The 9,955-nt window shown below is 41.8% G+C and overlaps 1 protein-coding gene across 1 annotated transcript in view; it reads right to left on the reverse strand.

The window, feature by feature from the left end:
• PSMD1 (proteasome 26S subunit, non-ATPase 1) overlaps positions 1–9,955 on the reverse strand; it is a 115,012-nt gene that overhangs the window by 43,020 nt on the left and 62,037 nt on the right. The window lies entirely within an intron of this gene.

Raw genomic sequence — 9,955 nt, forward strand, 5'->3', positions numbered from 1 at the left:
ACCCCATTACTTTAACCACAGTAATTCGGTGGTGTGCGGCCACACTAACCCTAATTCGAATTAACAAAATCGATTTAGGCGCTACTCCGCTCGTCGAGGTGGAGTACAGAAATCGATTTTAAGTGCCCTTTAATTCGAATTAACTGGCTCTGTAGTGTGGACGGGTGAAGGGTTAATTCGGATTAACGCAGCTAAATCCGAATTAAAGTCGTAGTGTAGACCAGGCCCAAGATGCAACCTTGACTAAGAATGTAAATAGGAGGAGGAAGAGCTCAGGGTCAGTTAAGGGAACAGCGCTGGATCCTTCTTTGCAAGCTAGCAGTAGGTGTGAGGACTATATAAATTATAAAAAAAAAACCCACACAAAATGACTTATCTTCTAGCTCAAATAACAGCTCAAACACTGACAGTGTCTTTAAAAAACGACCTGTTGTGGAGACAGGGAATGACAAATCCTTTAATAAATGAGCCTAAGCATTCAGCTGTGCAGAACATTTAGGCTGGTGAACTAACGTTCTTAACACCTTTGTGTTCGCTTTACTTCAACAAAAGTTCAGCAGGCAGACTGCAAGCCAAAGTATAGAAAAACATCTTTGGGCAAAGATCTGATTATCCATTTTGCTAGCATCAATAGCCACATGCATTAATCATGCTGTGAAACCTAGTTTTCTGAACCTGAGTTTAACGACAAATGCCTCAGAGCTAGATGTTCTAGGATAGCCTGCTACTAAAAATTTGGGATTACTTTAAACCAATTTATTATAGAACTCTCAGACAGATCTACAACAATTAAGATGATTTCTGACAATTGTTTGGAATGCTTTTATCTATAGCCCATTATTAAAGTAGTCAAATGCTATCATGGGTGGTCATATGTAGACCCACTTTTGGAAAACAAAATGTGAAACAGTAATGAAGTCTGATGATATTTTCCAGACACTTGAAATGTGCAAAGTTAAATGTACCTGTCTGAGTAAGGAAAAAATATTAGCAATTAAACTGATACAAATATTTACTCTTTGGATAAACTGAGTCTCATTACTAGACATGCAGGGGGAAAGCATTCTCTCTTAGTAACTGGAGCTCTCAATACAGACCAGCTTCCTCACAGAATCAAATTGTGAATTATTTGCATGCATATCTACTCTGCTGATGTGATTAGGTATCAGCCACACCATCAGGGGCTAGTTCAGCTACACATCTACCAATGTGATATATGCCATCATGTGCCAGCAATGCCCCTCTGCCATGTACATTGGCCAAACCGGACAGTCTCTATGCAAAAGGATAAATGGACACAAATCAGACATCAAGAATTATAACATTCAAAAACTAGTCGGAGAACACTTCAACCTTCCTGGTCACTCAATTGCAGACCTAAAAGTCGCAATACTCCAACAAAAAAAACTTCAAAAACAGACTCCAACGAGAAACTGCAGAATTGGAATTAATTTGCAAACTGTACACCATTAAATTAGGCTTGAATAAAGACTGGGAGTGGATGGGTCATTACACAAAGTAAAAACTATTTCCCCATGCTAATTCCCCCCCCACCCCACTGTTACTCACACCTTCTTGTCAACTGTTCGAAATGGGCCATCCTGATTATCACTACAAAAGTTTTTTTCTCCTGCTGATAATAGTCCACCTTAATTGAGGAGTCTGTTATAGTTGGTATGGCAACACCCATTGTTTCATATTCTCTGTGTATATATATCTTCCTACTGTATGCATCCGATGAAGTGGGTTTTAGCCCACAAAAGCTTATGCCCAAATAAATTTCTTAGTCTCTAAGGTGCCACAAGTACTCCTCATTCATTTCTTTTCAATAACCCAGTTTGCTCCACAGTAGAGTCTCTATCACGTTTTCCCACCCTCTGAAGAGCTAAAAGGTGGAAGCCCGGAGAAGGAGGATGAGCTAAACTATGAAACAAGGTTCTATAAAACTGCTTTGACAAAAGAAGAGCACTGTGATGTTTTAGCATCAGTGCTTAATGAATAACACTTGTCAGCCTCTCTGTGGGTAACAGGCTTACAACAGTCTAAGGCAGAAGTCCCCAAACTGTGGGGCGCGCCCCTCTAGGGGAGCATGGATGGACGTTCTGGGGGCACGGCTGGGGCCCGGGCCAGCCCCCACAAGGAGTGGGGAAGAACTGCTACTCAACTCTGCTCCTGGCCCTGGTCGCAGGCCGAGGCCCCCGGCCGAGGCTCTACTCCCGCCGCCACCCCCAACTATGGCCCCAGCCTCGGCCCCTTGATCCCTGTCTGTGTCCCTCCCCTCCCGGAGCCACGGGCCCGCTGCCAGCCCCGGCTCCAGGGGGTGGGGTGGAGGTGCGGACAGGGGCAAGGGGGGCCGCAAGGTAAAAAGTTTGGGGATCACTGTTCTAAGGTTTATCATAAAGACTCAGGCTCATTTTGATTTGGGACAGAATGGTGGCCATGTTTAGTGCCATTTACAAAACACAACGCCATTTTGCAAAGTGATCAGATGAAAATCTAAAAGACTAACAAGTAGGGTTACCATAAGTCCGGATTTTCCCGGACATGTCCGGCTTTTTGGTCCTCAAATCCCCGTCTGGGAGGAATTTCCAAAAAACCGAACATGTCCGGGAAAATAGGGAGGCATGGTAAGGTGGCTGCAGCAAAGCCCAAACTAACAACTCCCCCGATCTGCCAGGGCACGGAGGCGGCGGCAGCATCTGAGCGCGCAGCCGCCTCCTCCCCTGGCTCCAACTTTCCCAGCTCCCGCCGCACTCCACAGCGGCGGGGGCCGAAGCAACTTCCCCAGCACAGCAGCAGACGGGAGGGAGGAGGGGGAATGCAGGGTGCTCAGGGGAGGGTGCGGGGGTTGGGGCGGGGCCGGGGCAGGGAAGGGGTGGAGCCGGGGCCCTGTGGAGTGTCCTCTTTTTTCACTGTTTAAATATGGCAACCCTACTAACGAGTAACAACCAGACTTGTATCAAGTCTAAATCTTATACATGGAAGTAAACATGACACACCAGGATAAGATCTTCAGATTCAGTGAGTAGAAATCTCAATGAGGATTCAATTTTGCACTTACAGCTTTTAGAGGGGAAAAATCTGAAAACAGATATACTTGATCGATTTTAAGGCCAGAAGGGACCATTATGATCATATAATCTGATCTCCAGCACAACACAGGCCATACATTGAATTTCACCCAGTAATTCCTGCACTGAGCCCTGTAATGTGTGATTAAACATATATTTTAGAAAGACATTAAATATTTATGCTTAAATTGAATTATCTGGGTTCCTTCCTTTTGTTTCTGACTAATATGAACATGGCTTTTGCACAAGCAAATGACAGAAACCTTTTTTTAAACAAATTAAAGTCATGGCAGATAGTTGAAAATTGTTCCTGTGTCACCTGCCAAGTGGACTCAAAGAATAAGTACTGCAATACAGAACCTTCCAGCTCTAGAACACCAGTGATGAATCTATGGCTTGGGCTTATTACCATCTAATGGCTGCTCAATGGCTCCTATGTGGAAAATGAAGCTCAGATCTTGGTGAACCAGTGTCCATATGCCAAAACACACCAACACAACTGGCGCCTCTTTGTTGACTATCTTACTAGAAAGGCCAGAGACTGAATGGGCCCAGTCCAGCAGCTGACCCCACTAGGGTAGGGTGGAGACAAATTTCCAGAAGACACGGTCAGGGAAGATTTTACTGCTTTGGTATCTATTCTGTGGATAAAAGACTTCAGTCTCCACGTCTCAAACTGGCTCATGTTACGAGCAATAAACAAAACCTTTTAAAAAAAAGATTTAAGAGAGTCTACGAGGACAGCAAAAAAAGATTCTCAACAGAACAAAATGGCTGATATTTTATTAGTTTTACTCACCAGTTTGTTTTTCTTTAGAGGTTTTCAGAGGAACTAACAGTTCATGCAGCTAAGGATTTTGAGTCTTTACTGAAACATGGGGCCAGAACAGAGACAGCACAGAACAGGCTCTTTAACTTTATCATCCAAAGGGCCTGGTCCATTTGAACTATTATCTCATTAGTTCCTAGAGATGCTAGTCTCCTGGAAACAGATAAATCAATTAGCAACTAAGCATGGCATTGAATGTGCCCAAAAACATTATTCAGAGGAGCAAAAAATGTGGTATTCCTCACCACTCCCAGGGATGAGAGTGGGAAGGGAGCTTTTCCTAAATCCACAATGCAAAACTTCATATCGTAAAAGCAGAAAATTGATATATTGTAAGGTTGTAATAAAGCCCTTGCTGAGGATTCAACCAGTCAGAACACAGGGTGGTCTGAGTACAAAGACATCTTGATCAGGTGAACATGGATGGTCACGTTTCAGTGATAGTCATGAATGGCTTCCCCTGATCTCCAAAGTTATCAGAAGTTTCCTTCCCTTGCCCCTCTGACCCAATTTTTTGTAACATGTATGCTGGTATATTTGAAGGCATTTTATTTGGGGCTTCCCTTGAAGATCACTTACAGGCCTAACTACTGCAGAATGACTTTGTCTAGAAGGATCTCATTGGGATATTCTTTGGTGTATGCACCCTCTTCTCATCACATTCCTCCTATAAACTCCTTCTTGCAGGAAGCGTATAAGCAGTAAGATAATAGATACTACATTAAAACAAACTTAGTTCCTCTGCTGGGGTCTCCCAGTGTCTAGTCTGCTCAGGTTCTTAGATCATACATATCATTACATCATTTTCCAGGGTAACAGCATTTCAGTGCCTCCCGTCTTCTGTGTCTGTTTTGTACACTGTGCACTCTTCAGGATAGAGATGGACTTTACTTCCTCTGTACATTTCAGCAACACATAATTAATAAACCGTTAATATACATAGAAGGTAAGCAATACGTACATAAGGCTGCTGAAAGCAAACCATCACATCATGTGTGTGGTAAGAACTAAAAATGGAAGTGTTTGAACCACCACTGAAGTTACGCAAGCATTTTTTTTTTTAAGACTCTAAATATTTAAGGATTTTACAATTTAGAGAAAAATGAGACTCTTGAAAACTTAAAGAACAATGCCAAATATACTTTAACAACTTCTTAATTCTCCCTGCATATTTTTCAGAAAGATCCAAATATTTGACTTTTCCCCAACTATTGGACCTTAATAAATCATACAACATGGAACTATTTCCATACAGTGAATATCTTGGCACGCTGATACTGCCATGATAAATGACACAGAAAAAGTTATAATGACTTCAGCAATAATGACTTCATAAAGTGGAAAAATTGACATCTAAATCACAAGATTTGGAGTCTTTTCTACAAAGAGAAGTATCAATGGCTCATTACAGACAAGACAAGACAGTCTCTACCCCAAAGAGCATGCAACTGAAGAGAAAACAGACTATGGGGAAAGGAGAGAGAGAATGCAACAGGATGTTACACAGTTTGGTTATGTTTGGCAGGCAGTTTCTAATTCTGCTCATCAGCTCCTCTCTTGAGAAACTCCAAACCTTTTTTGTCATTCCATTCCCATGCCTGGAAAAACCTAATCCAAGCTGTGCCCAATCCAGTTTCATTCCCTGCAGTAGCTTTCTCTAAAATACTTCCAGTTGCAGTGCCAGCTAGACAGAGGGAACTTCCGGGAGATTTAGCAGTTGGTCACCCCTAGGGAAGTTCTTCTTTACATTACTGCATCACATCTACATTAGGGGTTCGCACCAGTTTGATGACATAGCTGTAGTTTCACTTGTGCAAGTTTATCTAATGTGGAGAGGGAATAATTCAATAAAATAGTATCCATGATCTGGAAAAGAGTGAACAATGAGGTGTTACATTATTTAGGAGAGTTAATTCTAGAGAAGGCTGTGAGGAACATGAGTAGGATCAGGCAAGACTAGATGAGGGGGAAGTATGCAAGTAGATGAAATTAACACAGAATCACTCCTGCTCTGTTAGTCCCTCAAATTGTCAGTTATATTTTAAAGATTGGGAAATGACTAGATCTAAAGGACAAAAATGAAAAATATAAGATTGTATACAGCTAAAGCATAATATCTCAGGATATTTCACTTCTCCCCTTGGTCCTTCCTTTATCTCCTGGCTTTCTTTGCTATCCTATACTATGCTAGGTCTAATGGCTTGAATCTCCAGAGTTCTGAGTCCCCCAACCACCAAAGGACTCAACTGAAATTGAGGCACTCAGAACCTTCTAGAATTATGCCCTTAGCTTAACTTTGTGGTTGTAATTATCAAGCATAGCTACGGGGCTGTAGAAATCATGATAGCTCTTTTAAAAAACCGTATATATTATAATATAGGTTTCCCATCTCCCTGGGGAAATGTGAGTTAAAGTTTTAAGAGAAAGTTTGCCCCAGTTTGGTGCCAACTACCAGGGGAGAAAGGCTAGCCAAAAGTAGCAAGTATTCCGTTAGCGAGTCTCTGCTGTTACCTAATGGAACTTGCAGAAGGAAATGCTTCTTGGATAGCCATTCAAACCTGGGCAGGTACAAATCCAAAAACCATCACACAAGGAGTTGAGCTTTCTAGCCAACTGGAATCAGAGATCCACAGACTATTAAGAATATCCATTATACCAGGTCTCTACACCACTATATTAACACTTTTTTGTACCAATGGGCCTACCAAGAAAAGTTTATTTTCCCATAGGCTGTGTGTAAAAAGCATTCCTTTTTACTGTGAGTGAGAAAAAGAGACACACACACACACACACCCCCAATCACAGTGTACAGTAGTTGCTAGTACTTCCTTAAGATACAAAGACACGTTTTTTGGTGCAAAATAGCTAGCATCACAACACAGGACTGAAGAAAAGTGTGTCTCAGCAGGCTCTCAAGTGAGCCCATTCTCACAGCTAGGCAGCAAGAGCCATTTGTATGGTACAACATCAGACTAGAATCACAAGTGAGGCACTCCAAAAGAGTACAAACACTTAATTTTCACTTCAGCAAGAAACAGCCCTCATTGCACAAGTCAAAATAGATGTTTCTCAGACATGTAGGATTCATAATGGAAATTTCCAGAACAAGTGATTTATTTAAAGCCACCTGGAGACAGCGAGTCCCTTCACAAGAGGAAACAGAGAATTTAGGTTGACAGAGTTACGCTTTTATCGCTCAGACATTTCCCCCCTTGAAATGACTTAAGCTTAGTTCCGAACATGCTGTGAAAGAGAAAATTTAGAAATGTGACAAATGAAAAATAAGAAACCCCTTTGAAAATAATGACGCGGATCCAATATAGGCCTATGTCAATAGCTTATGTGACTACATCCACCACAGTTTTTAAGAGAGCTAGTTTGTATTTTTCCTCCAGAGGTTTTACTTCTGTTTCTTGAATTTGAACACGTGAGGCCAAGTCCTGGACTTCCTATACCCACACAAGTAGTCACACTAAGTCAATGAGATTAATTTCACCCCTGAGGTATCTTTTAATGCAGTGGTTCTCAAACTTGGGCCGCCGCTTGTTCAGGGAAAGCCCCGGCGGGCCAGGCCAGTTTGTGTACCTGCCGCGTCCGCAGGTTCGGCCGATCGAGGCTCCCACTGGCCGCAGTTCGCCGCTCCAGGCCAATAGGGGCTGCAGGAAGCGGTGCAGGCCGAGGGATGTGCTGGCAACCCTTCCTGCAGCTCCCGTTGGCCTGGAGCAGCGAACCGCGGCCAGTGGGAGCCGCAATCAGCCGAACCTGCAGACGCGGCAGGTAAACAAACCGGCCGGCCTGCCAGGGGCTTTCCCTGCCAGAGGGGGGCCCAAGTTTGGAAACCCCCGTCTTAATGTACCTGGGGTCCTTTTCGGGATTTTTTTTTGGGTTAGCGATTCAGACACTAGCAACAGTTTCATCATCATACTGTCATATTTCCAAACTCTCTTGCAAAGGAAAAAACAGTTCAGTCAAGTCTCAACCATGGAGGAACACAAGACTTATCTACATTTTCACAATGGGCGCAAGCCAGGCACCACTGAAATCAATGGGAGCTTGGGCATGGCTTCAACAAAGACGTTTTTCAAAATTTTTTTTAAAAAAAATAAAATAAAAGCTGAGCAGGGGCTTGGAAAATGGAGATAACATGCTGAGCTAATGAGGTCCTGGACTAGATGGGGGGAGTACGTTGTATTGCTGAATAAGAGTCGCAAAGGCGTATATACAAGTGATGTCACTGGTTTGAATTAAGCCCAGCTCAGTGGCAAGCAAAATGTTTTAACATCTACTGTCTGGTGGTAGGTATAAAAGGTGTGGGTGACCTCAATCCAGATGTGTACATCAGAAAAGTCATCAGAGAGAGAAAAGACCTTGTGACTGGGCCACCAAAAAGTTATTTTTCCTGTCTACAAAAGGACACCAATTCTACACCCTACGTGACGTGTTCCTTGCCTACGGCACGGCTTTGTCTATACTAGCACATTTCATAACCATAAATCACCCCAGAAGAGCTCCACTGAAGCTAGCAATGGTGGAACTGAAGCTGAAGGGTAGACAAGACTCATTCATTGTCATCACTGTCATCCAACTCCTCTCAGGGTGGTGATTTATGGCTATGAAGTTTGCTAGTGCTGGCACAGCACAATTTGGCCTTAGCACATGGAAGTGTCTTCTACTTTTCGTCCTCTCTTCCTTCATTTCTCTCTCCCACTTTCTCTAGCTACTCTTACCCTTCAAGTAGCTCAACAAATCAGAATATCTAACAAATAGGACTGGATTTTCAGAAACAGCCTCCATTTTGTGCCTACAAATAAATGCAGGTGCATTTTATAGCATTTAATTTCCACTTGATGAGGCCTGCAAACCAGATAGAGATCTGTGGGCTGAAAAATGCCCCCACAATTATTTTCACTACAAAAATCAGACCTGCAGTTACATGCAGGCATAAAACCAAAGGCCTAGTTGAAGCCTTGAGAAAACTGGATAAAAATGGGTCACTAGAGAGTGATATTTTATCTTTGTATTAATGTCAGTTTTATTTTCATGTGCGTGATACTGTTTATTTTTCTGATACTTCAAGAGGGAACATGATGGTTAGATGAAGGCGGTGGTTACTGCACCTGGACTTTTCATTTCCTAAAATTTTTTTTGGAGAAGACAAAATGTCTCAGATCCTATGAGACCCGTAGGGATTGAGATAACAGGAGATCTTCTGTCCTAGTTCCCTTATTTTATATAAAGGGCATATATTTTGCTGGAAATTCTATTCTATGCAGATATAAGGTGTATGTGCCATGTAGATGTGTCAGAAAAAATGGAAGTAATTCTCTAGCATTTATTTTTCATAACGTAGGCAACTGTATTAAGGCGTTGGAATCCTGGATGTTATTTGTGACTCTCCATCCCATCTGCTGGGGGGAAAACAGAGGATCCTTAAAATGAATTGTTCACTGCAGTTGAAAAATATATTGACGGCCCACAATAGGAAACAATTCCATGTTAAATTAAAAGCTTACAGAGCAAAGTGGGAACAGAGGTTTTTTTAAAATCAGTATAAATAGATGCAAGTGCTGGTACGATCGTCTCTTTAACCATTCACATATTACTAACCCTGGCCTAATCTAGTTCCAAGTGGGAGGAACAAGCTATCATGTTATCAATGTAATTTAAGTCTCCATTAGTCCATGTGAAATTAGTACAAAATATGAGCATATTATTGGTACTATAGAATAATCACTGTAATAAAATATTAATGTACAGAATTAACATGGAGGAAAGATATACTACAAACAGATTCTATGAACTGGGCTATAGGACCATGAAATGGTTAAAATACAAGTATGAATATTTTATTGTTCTCCTATTAACCAGCAAGTACTAAATTGGAAAAAAAAACTTTGACATAAAGATATCCTAAACTACTTTATCTGTAATGTGCACTGTTAATCTTAAGAGGTTGCTGTTCAGGTCCAAAAAAATGTCATATATTATAAATTAAATTATTTCCATGAATTATTTACAGCAGATTTCTCTCTTCACCTATGTGGATTCCAGGAAG

This window comes from Terrapene carolina, unplaced genomic scaffold (assembly GCF_002925995.2).
Source record: "Terrapene carolina triunguis isolate 2854851 unplaced genomic scaffold, T_m_triunguis-2.0 Scaffold88, whole genome shotgun sequence".
In the NCBI taxonomy this organism is placed as follows: Eukaryota; Metazoa; Chordata; order Testudines; family Emydidae; genus Terrapene; species Terrapene triunguis.